We start from the raw sequence: 14,859 nt of genomic DNA, 5'->3' as shown, positions 1-14,859 counted from the left end.
GTTTTCCTCCTCTTCTTTGTCAACTTCGTCCAGCAGTAGCCCAATTTCCACCAGCACCCTGTTGGGCAACAGCAACGGTGGTGGCCATTGTTAACCCGGGCCGCGACCGATCCGGTATGGGAATTCGATTCTTAGTCTGCATAGTTGGGTTGGCTTGTTTTACACCAGATGCCCTTCCTGACGCAACCCTCCTCATTAATCCGGGCTTGGGACCAGCACTCAGAATGTACTGGCTGCACACCCCATGTGGCTGAGTTACCTTGTTTGAGCACAACAGTGTTAATAAGTACACTTGGTACCAGTGCACCTGAGGACAAATGTTGATAATCAGTTTTGTCAACGGAACTGAGACCATATGTCTTAGATACTCTGGTGAAGAGAGAGATGGAGCTGTTAATTGATCCCCACCTGGTGATGTTGGGTCAGATGGAGTGGTAAGCCACAGAACTAACGAGGATGCCTGAAATGAGTTGTGAGGGTTTTCTGGAAATGTTTGGTTGGAAGAGCCTGTTCAGATAGCCTTCAAATCATGGGGATATGGAACTTGGGGTTATGGAATCAGAGTGGTCCATGTTCAAGGCCTCTTTTGTTGAGGCAGCTGCTTTGAGCTGTGGCCAGATGGTTGTCCACGCTTGTCAATGTAGTAACCAAGAACCCATTGGTGGACACTTGTCGTGAGGGAAGCCATCAGTATTAACAAAGAGGCTTTTCCCCTCTGGCAGATCCCGAGCAGCCGGGAAAGCAGGCTGACTGGGTGACTGTGAGGAGGAAGCGTAGTTCTAAACAGAAGCCCCGTGTACACCGCCAACCCATTCACATTTCTAACCGTTTTTCCCCACTCGACGACACACCAGCTGAGGAACAAACTCTGGTTATTGGCGACTCTGTTTTGAGAAATGTGAAGTTAGCGACACCAGCAACCATAGTCAATTGTCTTCCGGGGGCCAGAGCAGGCGACATTGAAGGAAATTTGAAACTGCTGGCTAAGGCTAAGCGTAAATTTGGTAAGATTGTAATTCACGTCGGCAGTAATGACACCCGGTTACGCCAATCGGAGGTCACTAAAATTAACATTAAATCGGTGTGTAACTTTGCAAAAACAATGTCGGACTCTGTAGTTTTCTCTGGGCCCCTCCCCAATCGGACCGGGAGTGACATGTTTAGCCGCATGTTCTCCTTGAATTGCTGGCTGTCTGAGTGGTGTCCAAAAAATGAGGTGGGCTTCATAGATAACTGGCAAAGCTTCTGGGGAAAACCTGGTCTTGTTAGGAGAGACGGCATCCATCCCACTTTGGATGGAGCAGCTCTCATTTCTAGAAATCTGGCCAATTTTCTTAAATCCTCCAAACCGTGACTATCCAGGGTTGGGACCAGGAAGCAGAGTTGTAGTCTTACACACCTCTCTGCAGCTTCTCTCCCCCTGCCATCCCCTCATTACCCCATCCCCGTAGAGACGGTGTCTGCTCCCAGACCACCAATAACCAGCAAAAATCTATTTAAGCATAAAAATTCAAAAAGAAAAAATAATATAGCACCTTCAACTGCACCACAGACTAAAACAGTTAAATGTGGTCTATTAAACATTAGGTCTCTCTCTTCTAAGTCCCTGTTGGTAAATGATATAATAATTGATCAACATATTGATTTATTCTGCCTTACAGAAACCTGGTTACAGCAGGATGAATATGTTAGTTTAAATGAGTCAACACCCCCGAGTCACACTAACTGTCAGAATGCTCGTAGCACGGGCCGGGGCGGAGGATTAGCAGCAATCTTCCATTCCAGCTTATTAATTAATCAAAAACCCAGACAGAGCTTTAATTCATTTGAAAGCTTGACTCTTAGTCTTGTCCATCCAAATTGGAAGTCCCAAAAACCAGTTTTATTTGTTATTATCTATCGTCCACCTGGTCGTTACTGTGAGTTTCTCTGTGAATTTTCAGACCTTTTGTCTGACTTAGTGCTTAGCTCAGATAAGATAATTATAGTGGGCGATTTTTAACATCCACACTGATGCTGAGAATGACAGCCTCAACACTGCATTTAATCTGTTATTAGACTCTATTGGCTTTGCTCAAAATGTAAATGAGTCCACCCACCACTTTAATCATATCTTAGATCTTGTTCTGACTTATGGTATGGAAATAGAGGACTTAACAGTATTCCCTGAAAACTCCCTTCTGTCTGATCATTTCTTAATAACATTTACATTTACTCTGATGGACTACCCAGCAGTGGGGAATAAGTTTCATTACACTAGAAGTCTTTCAGAAAGCGCTGTAACTAGGTTTAAGGATATGATTCCTTCTTTATGTTCTCTAATGCCATATACCAACACAGTGCCGAGTAGCTACCTAAACTCTGTAAGTGAGATAGAGTATCTCATCAATAGTTTTACATCCTCATTGAAGACAACTTTGGATGCTGTAGCTCCTCTGAAAAAGAGAGCTTTAAATCAGAAGTGCCTGACTCCATGGTATAACTCACAAACTCGGAGCTTAAAGCAGATAACCCGTAAATTGGAGAGGAAATGGCGTCTCACTAATTTAGAAGATCTTCACTTAGACTGGAAAAAGAGTCTGTTGCTCTATAAAAAAGCCCTCCGTAAAGCTAGGACATCTTTCTACTCATCACTAATTGAAGAAAATAAGAACAACCCCAGGTTTCTTTTCAGCACTGTAGCCAGGCTGACAAAGAGTCAGAGCTCTATTGAGATGAGTATTCCATTAACTTTAACTAGTAATGACTTCATGACTTTCTTTGCTAACAAAATTTTAACTATTAGAGAAAAAATTACTCATAACCATCCCAAGACGTATCGTTATCTTTGGCTGCTTTCAGTGATGCCGGTATTTGGTTAGACTCTTTCTCTCCGATTGTTCTGTCTGAGTTATTTTCATTAGTTACTTCATCCAAACCATCAACATGTTTATTAGACCCCATTCCTACCAGGCTGCTCAAGGAAGCCCTACCATTATTTAATGCTTCGATCTTAAATATGATCAATCTATCTTTGTTAGTTGGCTATGTACCACAGGCTTTTAAGGTGGCAGTAATTAAACAATTACTTAAAAAGCCATCACTTGACCCAGCTATCTTAGCTAATTATAGGCCAATCTCCAACCTTCCTTTTCTCTCAAAAATTCTTGAAAGGGTAGTTGTAAAACAGCTAACTGATCAAGTGCAGAGGAATGGTCTATTTGAAGAGTTTCAGTCAGGTTTTAGAATTCATCATAGTACAGACTGTTGACCATAAAATTTTATTACAGAGATTAGAGCATGCCATAGGTATTAAAGGCACTGCGCTGCGGTGGTTTGAATCATATTTGTCTAATAGATTACAATTTGTTCATGTAAATGGGGAATCTTCTTCACAGACTAAAGTTAATTATGGAGTTCCACAAGGTTCTGTGCTAGGACCAATTTTATTCACTTTATACATGCTTCCCTTAGGCAGTATTATTAGACGGTATTGCTTAAATTTTCATTGTTACGCAGATGATACCCAGCTTTATCTATCCATGAAGCCAGAGGACACACACCAATTAGCTAAACTGCAGGATTGTCTTACAGACATAAAGACATGGATGACCTCTAATTTCCTGCTTTTAAACTCAGATAAAACTGAAGTTATTGTACTTGGCCCCACAAATCTTAGAAACATGGTGTCTAACCAGATCCTTACTCTGGATGGCATTACCCTGACCTCTAGTAATACTGTGAGAAATCTTGGAGTCATTTTTGATCAGGATATGTCATTCAAAGCGCATATTAAACAAATATGTAGGACTGATTTTTTGCATTTACGCAATATCTCTAAAATTAGAAAGGTCTTTTCTCAGAGTGATGCTGAAAAACTAATTCATGCATTTATTTCCTCTAGGCTGGACTATTGTAATTCATTATTATCAGGTTGTCCTAAAAGTTCCCTAAAAAGCCTTCAGTTAATTCAAAATGCTGCAGCTAGAGTACTAACGGGGACTAGAAGGAGAGAGCATATCTCACCCATATTGGCCTCTCTTCATTGGCTTCCTGTTAATTCTAGAATAGAATTTAAAATTCTTCTTCTTACTTATAAGGTTTTGAATAATCAGGTCCCATCTTATCTAAGGGACCTCGTAGTACCATATCACCCCAATAGAGCGCTTTGCTCTCAGACTGCAGGCTTACTTGTAGTTCCTAGGGTTTGTAAGAGTAGAATGGGAGGCAGAGCCTTCAGCTTTCAGGCTCCTCTCCTGTGGAACCAGCTCCCAATTCAGATCAGGGAGACAGACACCCTCTCTACTTTTAAGATTAGGCTTAAAACTTTCCTTTTTGCTAAAGCTTATAGTTAGGGCTGGATCAGGTGACCCTGAACCATCCCTTAGTTATGCTGCTATAGGCGTAGACTGCTGGGGGGTTCCCATGATGCGCTGTTTCTTTCTCTTTTTGCTCTGTATGCACCACTCTGCATTTAATCATTAGTGATCGATCTCTGCTCCCCTCCACAGCATGTCTTTTTCCTGGTTCTCTCCCTCAGCCCCAACCCGTCCCAGCAGAAGACTGCCCCTCCCTGAGCCTGGTTCTGCTGGAGGTTTCTTCCTGTTAAAAGGGAGTTTTTCCTTCCCACTGTAGCCAAATGCTTGCTCACAGGGGGTTGTTTTGACCGTTGGGGTTTTACATAATTATTGTATGGCCTTGCCTTACAATATAAAGCACCTTGGGTCAACTGTTTGTTGTGATTTGGCGCTATATAAAAAAAAATTGATTGATTGATTGATTGATTTTCTTGTCTGGTTTCCACAGAGGTCTCCGGAATCAGTGAACAGGTACTGGATGCCTCAGTGGTTGCTGAGCCAATAACTGAAGTTTGAGAGGAGTTTGGAGAGGGCATGGAGAATAAGTTTTGGTCAGCCTCAAAGGACTTCTGGAAAACTATCAGATGACTCAGAAAAGGGAGACAGTTCTTTGCCCAGACTGTGTTTAGCAAGTGAGGTAAGCTGCTAATCTGGAGTGAGAATATTGTCAGGTGATGAAAAGAATACACTGATGATCTCTTCTACCCTAATGAAGTGCACTTTCTTGAGGACACACAGATGGAAGACTTGGGGGGATCTAGTGGCATCTCCCTAGAGAAACTCAAGTGGCCATCACAAAACTCCTCAGTGGCAAATCACTGGGGGTAGATGAGAGTCGCCATGAAATGCTGAAGTATCTGAATGCTGTTGAGCTGTCATGGCTGACATGCCTATGCAATGTTGTGTAGAAGTCAGGGACAGTACCTTTGGATTTGCAAACTGGGCTGGTGGTACCCATCTTTTAAAAGGGGAACAAGAGAATGTGAAATTACACTTCTCACCCTCCCCGACAAGGCCTGTGCAATGTAAGTTCCATCCTTTTTGTGGATCTGATCACCCAGTCTACATGTGCTTTGTGGATTTGGAAATGTCATATGACCAGGTCCCTTGAAGTGTCCTGTGGGGGTTGTCCTATGGAGTACCGAACCATTGCAACATGCAATCCTGTCTCCATACAAATAAAGCAGGAGCTGTGTCTACATTCTCTCCATCACATCAGACCTGTTCCCAATGGATATTGTTGGATTGGATCCTGTTTGTGATGTTCAACACAGTATTCCAAGGCATAGTCACAGACCAGAGGGTGTTTAGTTTGGGGACCTGACAGTTGCATCTCTGCCTTTACGGACAATGTGGCTCTATTGGCTACATCAAGCTGTGACTTTGGATGTGTACTATACAAGTTGGAAGCAGGTGTGCAGCAACTGGCGTGAGAATCAGCACCTCCAAATCTGAGACCGTGGTCCTCTGTCGGAAAAGGATGGATTGCTCCCTCTGGGTCAGGGGAGACTTGCAAAGTTTAAGCATCGTGGAGTCTTGCTCATGAGTGGGGGTAAGCTGGAGTGTGAGATTGATAGGCTGTATGTTGTGTGCTGGGGTGTTTGGCTGGCTTGGTTTCTGTTTTTCCCACCAGGTGGTATGCATTCAGGACTGAGTGGCTGAGCATTAAGACCTCACCCTGAACACCTGAGGCTTGTTTTCACGTGCAGGTCATCAGGACTCACAGCTGTGGTGTATTCCATCTTGATCAGAGATTGCTGCATTTAAACCTTGAATGCACAGTGTGTGATTGCCAGAGACTCGACCTTGTGAGCAGACATGTGAGATCGACGTCAGGAGAACAATCTCACCATTACGGACGCAGAGACCGCTCCAGGTTTGACGCCACAGTCTGTGAAGGAGGATTGGGTGAGGTCTCACGCTCTTCAGCACACTTCCTGAGGTAATTTGGTTTTGGTGACTTTTATGAAGTAATGACAGTGGATTTGGTGTCCTCACACCTTGTGTTAGTGAGCTGTCACGTTATGCTAATTGTCTAATCAGCTTCTGCTGCAGTGGAGATTTGAACTGAGTTGTTCCGTGCCTGCAGGGTGAGAAGCTGATATATATTTAAGCCAGGAAGTGTTTGCTGATTGTGTGCACCTTTTGAGCTGTGTCTCTCTGGGTGGAGAGTGTTGGACTCACCTTGTTTTCTTCCTTCACAGACTCGGTTTGTCGCGGCCACCTGGGGGGTGTCAGCAGGGTCCCTGGGTCCGAACTGCTGTGGCTCCGGACCGTTTGCACTGCTGAGAGCGCGCCGTGTTTTCACCTCCAGACCGCGGACATTTTTGGTTGTTTATCACTGCACTTATTATGATTATTAAATTCTGTTATCTTTTGAACCGTGCTCTGCTTATTTCATGCTGGGTCCTGTCAAACGCTGGGTCGGTGCTCCGACCGCGTCCGACACATAACACTGTATCTCATATATTATGGAAACTGTACTAGACCATTGTGGTGAATAAAGAGCTGAGCCAAAAGAAGACACTCTTGATTTACTTATTGATTTATGTTTCTGTCCTCACCTATGGTTATGAAAATAGGGTATTGACCAAAAGAATAAGGTATCATTGTGTTTTTTTTGTTTTGTTTGTTTTTTTTTGGGGGGGGGGGGGGGGGGGATTGGTTTTTGTTTTTTATATGTTGGGATGGAAGACACTTGTCTTCTGATTGGAAGACAAGTCTACAAACCTCCTGCACCTTTGTTCTACCTTGTTATCCCCAAAACACAGCAATTAAGTGGCTATATGCAATATTTTATTTCCCTGCCCCCTAATTTACACTGAAATTACACTCTGAAAATTGAAATAGATAGACTTCTGTTTAATACTGTATGTGCATAGGCAACTTTCTCATCTGATCTTAAAGCCAAAACCAGTGGTGAGGGGAGTTTCAGAGAAAGATCTGTAGATTACTCACCCTTACAGAGCAAAGGCGCAATTTAGAACTAGAAATTGAGGGGGACAAAGTGCGAGGCCCGCAGGGCCGAAGCACATGGGCCGGGGGTCTGGGGGCCGCACTGGGCCCACAGAAGCCAACAGTTTCTAGATAAGCTCAGATGCATTCTGAGCATCCAGAACAGTAATTTTAATGTTTTGAGAAGACCATAAAGTGGACACCATTTGACTTATGCAATTTGAAGCTGTGGCTATAAGTACTTTATTCTGAGAATAGCCAGCATTGATTTTATTAACATCCTGGTGTAAATAAGGTATCACCACATGTGTAGAACTCCAAAAGAATGATAGGTTGAGTTTTAATTAAAAAAACAACTGCAATGTGGTAAAATGTATTCATAAATATGAAAGAACAGGCTCTTAATAATTATTAACTATCGCATACTGTATTTTTTTTTCTCAAGATTTGTTTTTGCATAAGTTTGAAAAAACAACAGATCATGAGTGTTGGGAAAGTGTAGGGACATGGACCCACAACAGGGGGCGTAAAGGAACCGGACAATGGATGAGCCAATAAATAACAATTTACTGTTGTAAATGTGCACAACGGAATACAGACAGAACCAGAATTTGGATTACAGACAATTACACGAAGGTGACGTATGGGCAGGCTCGAGGATAGGAGAGCACCATCCAGAGAAGAGCCGGACCCCACACGATTTCCACTGCCACCGGATCTGGAAACACACTGTAGACGCCAAGTCCTGAGTCCCCAGGTGGCCACCGTCTTCAGCTGCCGGATCTGGTACTGCTGGCAGGATACAGAGAAAACAGCGTGAGGTGAGTGTGTGAAGATACACCCAGTAAACAGTCAGCACACAGAAATATTTCTCTCCAGGTGGGCACGACACCTCCACCTCCAACACAGTAAGAGACTGAGGGCTACTTAGTTTGATGTGCGTCACTCGTCACGTTTCCCCAAACTTAGCATCCCGCTATCAGTAGGCTCCTCAGGAACTCCTGCAACAACTCAGAGAATTACGTGTTTTCTTTAACAGAACAACAACGGCTGAGAGTTTACCTAGGGGAAGACGATATCTCGGCAGTGAGGTGGAGATGTTGTCTGGCTTTTATGGGATGGTTGATGATGATGAGTGGTGATGAGTGACAGCTGGTAAGGGTGATGAGTGACAGCTGTCACTCCGGTGGCTCCTGCATGGCAGCAGCGCCCTCTCATGCCCGAAGCCCGCACTTCAGGCAGGGCGCCCTCTGGTGGTGGGCCAGCAGTACCTCCTCTTCTGGTGGCCCACACAACAATAAGTTTAGGATAAATGAACTTATCATGAATTTAATTTTCGAAGTGGCACTAATGACAACACTCATACTGAACATAATTTTGCTTGCATAGACTGATTTTGGAGATCAAGCAATAATTGCAGATGGGCTCTCTGAGGTCCCAGCTAGCTTTTCTGATTTCCTTTTCTAACTTTCAGAATTTAGTAAATTAGCATATGGTCCATTGATACTTATGTGTAGAGACTAGTTCCTACAGGCAACAATTTTTGGTTTCAAATCTGGGCAAATGCAGTCCCAGAAAATTCCAAATGTGACAAACAAGAAACAGGTGTTGTAAACAAGTCAATGCTGCTAAAAATACAAACTTGCAGAAACAAAGACACTATTCTGACATGGTTTTGCACATAAGACTGACATGGTTTGCACATAAGACTGGCATTGCATGTTTCAAGTACACACACATATATGTCAGAAGGTGGGGGGGACATACCATATTCTGTCCACCCTGGTTGAAAAGGTGGGTGGGGGGCATGTCCCCCTATCCCCCACCAAATTGCGCCCATGTTACAGAGGTATAATCCACAGATACAGCTCTATCCACACAGTTATGCAAGAGCTTTGCAAAGATGTTACAGATACCACAGGAGGGACAGAATATGCAACTGTGGAGGTAAGCATTTTGTCTGGTCAGCCAATCCTACAGTATGTCTGCAGAGGAAGTGAGAATTTAGTCAACACAGCTATATGTATAAGTGCTATTTCACAATATATTAGATCTCACAGCCCAGCTCAGTGTGAAAGGAACTTCTGACAGGGGAATCTTTAAATGTGCAAGTTGTGGACATAAAGGAGGATATAAAAAGTCCCAGCAGATCAAACACAAACAGCGCTGCAACAATAAAGCCTCCATACATGTTTTACCTGTGGTAGAAGAGGCAACACGAACATTCATCAAGCCTTGTGTGATCATCTTTTACCTGAAAGGCCCGAGCTCCTGGGGCAGGTCTAATGACTGAAGCAAAACATTTCAGCCTCCAGAACCCTCTTAGTGGTAATGGAGCCATAAGTGGCAGGAAAATACGGCAGTAATACAGAAGAAAATTAACCCTGCATGCCAAGAGAGCACATTGACCTGGCTTGGTCCTAAAATCACCTGCAAATTGATGGCTTTTTATAGAGCATTTCAAAGAGGGGAACATTAAATTGGAACATTGTACTTCCACCCATCATAGTCACTTCACTGCCGCTGAAAGAAAAGGTCCGATTTCCATAGTGTTAGCATTAGGAATACAGAAAATGTCATGATTTTCAGATGAGCACTTTGTGTCCATAAAAATAATGGTTCATATAATTATTCTAATCATCTTCAATTTTTTTAATCCTGTTATCACTGTGAGTGTGTGTGTTTTTTTTTCAGCTGCTGTATTACTGATGGTGATGTTCAGAATGCATGCTGGTTTCATAAAATTATCCTGTGACATTATGTTGAAATGTCCATCATTCATAGAATGAACATGTCAACATGAATGCTGTTTTTTCCCCACAACTATTTTAATAATTAGATCTTAATCCACGCTGGGTAACATATTCTCTGGAACAAATTTTGTCAATGTAACATATTACTTTTTTAGACCATAGTAACCTGAAGTATGAGCAGTCATTTTGAGATTTGGCCTACAATTAGCTCCACACACACACACACACACACACACTCTCTCGTCACTTTATTAGTACCAGATTGAACCTACTTTTTCCAATCGGAACTGTCTGAGTTTTTTGAGGTATAAATTTTATAAATTTTGCTCCATATTGAAATTATATTATTACAGTTTTCACATCATTGCACCACGATCATCACTACACATGATAGGAAGGATCCACGCCTTTGTGTTGCTGAAGTCAAATTCTGACCATTTAAATGTCACAACAGAAATGAATTCCTTGTTCAGACTGCCAGTTAAAAATTAAATTTATGTGCATATCAGATCTGAATCTCATCCCAGTGCTGCAAGTCTAAATAGTCAAGCCTTATCGGTAGGTGGTTTGAATTTCAATAAAATTGATTTTTTGCAAGTCTGTCTTGGTTTGAGTGTTCAAATCACATTTGGGGTGTGTTTTATTATAGCTATGACTTTTTATATTATACTATACCTAAATTTCAATGGGAGTACTCTTCTCCACTCTCCTCTACACAGAACCATTGTTGAGTCAAGAGTCAAGGTTCAGACAACTTTATTGATCCGTAAAAGGGCAATTCATCTTCACACCCAATTACCTTAAACAAAAATACAGCAATTAATCCACAATTATTACTAGTTGAACGTAATAATGGCACATATCGGCTGACCATGCGGCTGATATGGGCTTTGGGTGGGGTGGGGGGTGGGGGCACTGCAGCTTGTGCCTCGCAGCCTCCCGGGAGTGGCAGTGCAGAGGCGTGGAGTTGGGGGCAGAAACACAAGGCATGCGTCAACTGAGTTTGTATCAGTCTCTGTCCATGTGTGCATAAAGTCTGGAGTTGCTTTGCTTTCACGGAGTGTGCTCGATTCAATTTTCACCTCACTCTAATAAAATTACTCAATGCTCACTCCACAAAAGACAATGTTCAATATGAGGAGTGCTTATAGCGACATGCATGAGCTGAACAAGCCAGTGGAGGGGCCAGCGCACATACACACACACACAAAAGCCCAAAGTCACCTGTAAGCTCACGTCGACATTGAGAATGTGGAATAAGACTCATTTCAAAGACAAATGATGTGGAAAGGTGAAACAGTGATAGAACTGCTGCATTCAGCTGCTGTGTGCACGTGTCAGGTGAATCAATTGTGTCCGATGCAATGCTTGTCTTTCTTTTAGGGGTAATAACGTGGATGCATTTTGAGTCAGTCAGCCTTGAGACAGAAAGTGGAGCAAAATGGATCCAGAGATTAAGGAGACACTCCAGTTTTTTTCAAAGATGTCACTGCTCCCCCCACATCCCCTGCTGGGTGCTAGGTCATTACTTTTGCAACTGATGTGAATAAGATGTAAAATGAGCATTGCCACATGCATATAAAGATCAGATCAGGTCAGTATAATGTGGACAGTCAAACGCTGAGATCGTTTTCAGATCAGATCATAATAAATCCAATTTAAAATAGTCATCGTACAAAAGCCAAGACTCATCGGACCAGACAATGTTTTTGCAATCCATGTCCAGTTATTGTGAGTCTGTGCCCACCGTTGCATCGGTTTGCTGTTCTTAGCTGACAGGAAGTGGAGGGGCTGTTGTAGCATTCCACTGCTATAGCTCATCTGCTTCAAGGTTCCACATCTACATACCTTGGTTGTAATAGCTTGAGTTTCTGCTGCCTTTCCCTCAAGTCAAACCTGTCTGGCTATTTTGCGCTCTCTGAAGGTTTCATATTCTTTGGATTCTCTGTTGACCCAAGAGTAGGTTTTGTGTGAAAACTCCACTCAAACAGCAATTCGTAAAATACTCAAACCAGCCCATCTGGCACTAACAGCGCCATGCTCTAAGTCATTTAAATCACTTGTCTTCACTATGCTGATGCTTTGTTTAGACTTCAGTTGATCCTCTTTCATTTCTTGGCTGATGGAAATTTTGCTTTGATTAGCAGTTGAACTAAGAATGCAGTTTTTTCCACATTGAAGCTCAGTTTCAAATTGGCAACCTGAATCCCACAGAAAACATTAAAAATCAATTCATGAGTCAAATTTTAACTTTCAAGATACAATTTTCAAGTTAATTTAAAGTAAAACTGTAGCAGAGCCCTATATTCAATACAGTCACAGTTGTCAAAAGCAACATGCCTTAAAATAGGAGATTCACGAAGAATAGCTCAAAAGAATATTTCATTTCCACAGACTGTCACATGGCTGCAGAAGGCTGAGAGAAACAGTGATATGTATGATGAACAAACATCACAAATCCTTGATGACAGCAAAGATTGTGCTGCTAACGGGAGAGACGACACAACCCTATCCTTAATTGTAATTTAACCTTCACCTGTAATACTTGTTGCATCTGTGTTTAAAAAAATAAAAATGTAAATCCATAATATCTGAGGGCTAATCCAGTGTCAGAATCAGAATCAGAATCAAATTTATTGGCAAGTAAGTTCACACATACAAAGAATTTCATCTTGTCTTATTGGTGAGTAAACAAGAATAAAAAAGAAAAGGAAAAAGTAAAGAAGTAAAAGAGTGAAATAGGTAAAACTATGTTCATAGCTAAAAAAATATGACAGTGGAATGGAACTGTGCAAAAGCACATGATTGGTCTGCAGATGTACAGTAACTTTCAGTACAGGGATAACCCATCTGTACTTTCTGGAAGTGGGGAAGGGAGGCAGAGTAAATGGGGGTCTCTGTCATTACTTATTGGTCTAGTTGTGGTCTAGTTGTGTGTTGAGGTTTTAGGCCCAGGAGATCTCAGCCATCTGCCAGGGGGTAGAATGACAAAAAGTTTGTGTCCTAGGTATGAGGGATCAGCCACAATCTTCCTTGCTTTCCTCAGGGCCATGGAGGTGTACAGGTCCTGTAGGGATGGCAGATAGCAGTCGATCACCTCCTCTGCTGCATGGATGATACACTGCAAACTGCTCCTGTCCATATCCACAACCATTGTACTCTGAATGAATCGGACAGTGCCTGTTAAGGACGAGAGGTGAGGTAAGTCACTGTTTACACAAATACTGTTTAGGATTCACACCATCAGCAAACACATTCAGGTTCTACTTCAGACTCAAATTAAAGAGACAGCTCTCACAGCCTGTGGAGGACCATCAATCCGCACACCACGGCTGTGAAGAGCGAATTTACACAACTATCAGAGTAGCTCAAATATTGCTGCGTGCAAGACGTCAAATTACTACTGTTAATTACTCAGTCATTTAAACCTTAGTTACCTCTGAGGTGTGCTGATGGAGCGTGTCCCTCACCCATCTCCTCAACAGGCACGGTGCGTCAAACCTGGAGCGATCCTCGGCGTCACAGTGTTGGACAAACGGTCATCACACAGAAGTAACAAGGTTGAGTCCCCAGCACCTTACACAGAGCAGTCATGGCTTAAATGTAGTACATCATTAGGATATCTACTTCAGCTGGAAGTCCTTTGGAACTGGACGTGAACTGCTGATCAGGATATCCACTTCAGCTGGTAGTCCTTTAGCTCTGCACGTGAACTGCTCATCAGGTGCATCCACTTCAGCTGGTAGTCCTTTAGCTCTACACGTGAACTGCTCATCAGGTGCATGGGGTTGGCATGATGACAGTGGAGGGTGAGAGATGCTTCATCCATCATCACAGCCTCAGACACGCCCCCCACAAACCACCCGAAGTATACACAAAACACACAAACAGTATCTTGGCCAGCCAAACCCCCCCCCCAACACACAACACAAACTTCCCTACCTACCTGCTGCTTTCCCGCATGTAGTTAGTGTGTGTGGGGCTTGGTGCACCTGGCAGCTAAATAACATCACTGTACCAGCTCTTGTCAATGCAGAATTATGACGTCATGCAATATTTCACCAATGAAAACAATATTTTGGAAAAATAATTTGTTCATTTTTTTGTGGATCTTAATTGCATCCAAGCGTGGCAATCATTTCAAAGACAAGATCAGAACTTTATTACAGCAAGAAAATTCCCATGTTGACAGGGCTGCAAATCCAAAAAGTGACTGAATCCATAACTGTGACTGAACATACAGACATAGAAGATGTGAATTTTACCTGTCCCACAAAATGTACATATTCAAATTAGGATACAGCTGTATTAAATATACATTGTAGAACGTGACAGATATGTGTTTAACAGGGAGGTAGCATTTGCATACAGATGCCTTTGGAACAGGACCAGAATGCATTGTCGTTTACAGCCATATGTTTTGTTTTACCTTTTTGCAAATTAATGCAACGCTCAGTGGATATCAGTTAATAACTAATATTTCAGCTGTTTTGGTTGGATACAGACAGTAGAATTTTTATAATGGAGTTCTTCAACTTTTAATTGGATGTGGAAAACAGAAACTAGCCTCCCTGGCACACATTTCTAGTAGAGCAGTAATACATCATAAATCTTTACCTTGCCAATTAAACATTGTGTTTTAGAATTATCAATGTTGTTATTTCACTCACTCACTGAGAACTGATTTATTTTTTAAACGATATCGTCAATACTTTTGGCTAATCTATGCTTCAGCAGACTTTAACATTGCATTAGCAACAATATGAAAATGGCACATTGACAACTGAAGTTGTGTTTAATATTTTAATCCATGA

The sequence above is a fragment of the Thalassophryne amazonica genome, chromosome 19 (assembly GCF_902500255.1).
Source record: "Thalassophryne amazonica chromosome 19, fThaAma1.1, whole genome shotgun sequence".
Lineage (NCBI taxonomy): Eukaryota > Metazoa > Chordata > Actinopteri > Batrachoidiformes > Batrachoididae > Thalassophryne > Thalassophryne amazonica.
This window is presented reverse-complemented; position numbering follows the sequence as displayed.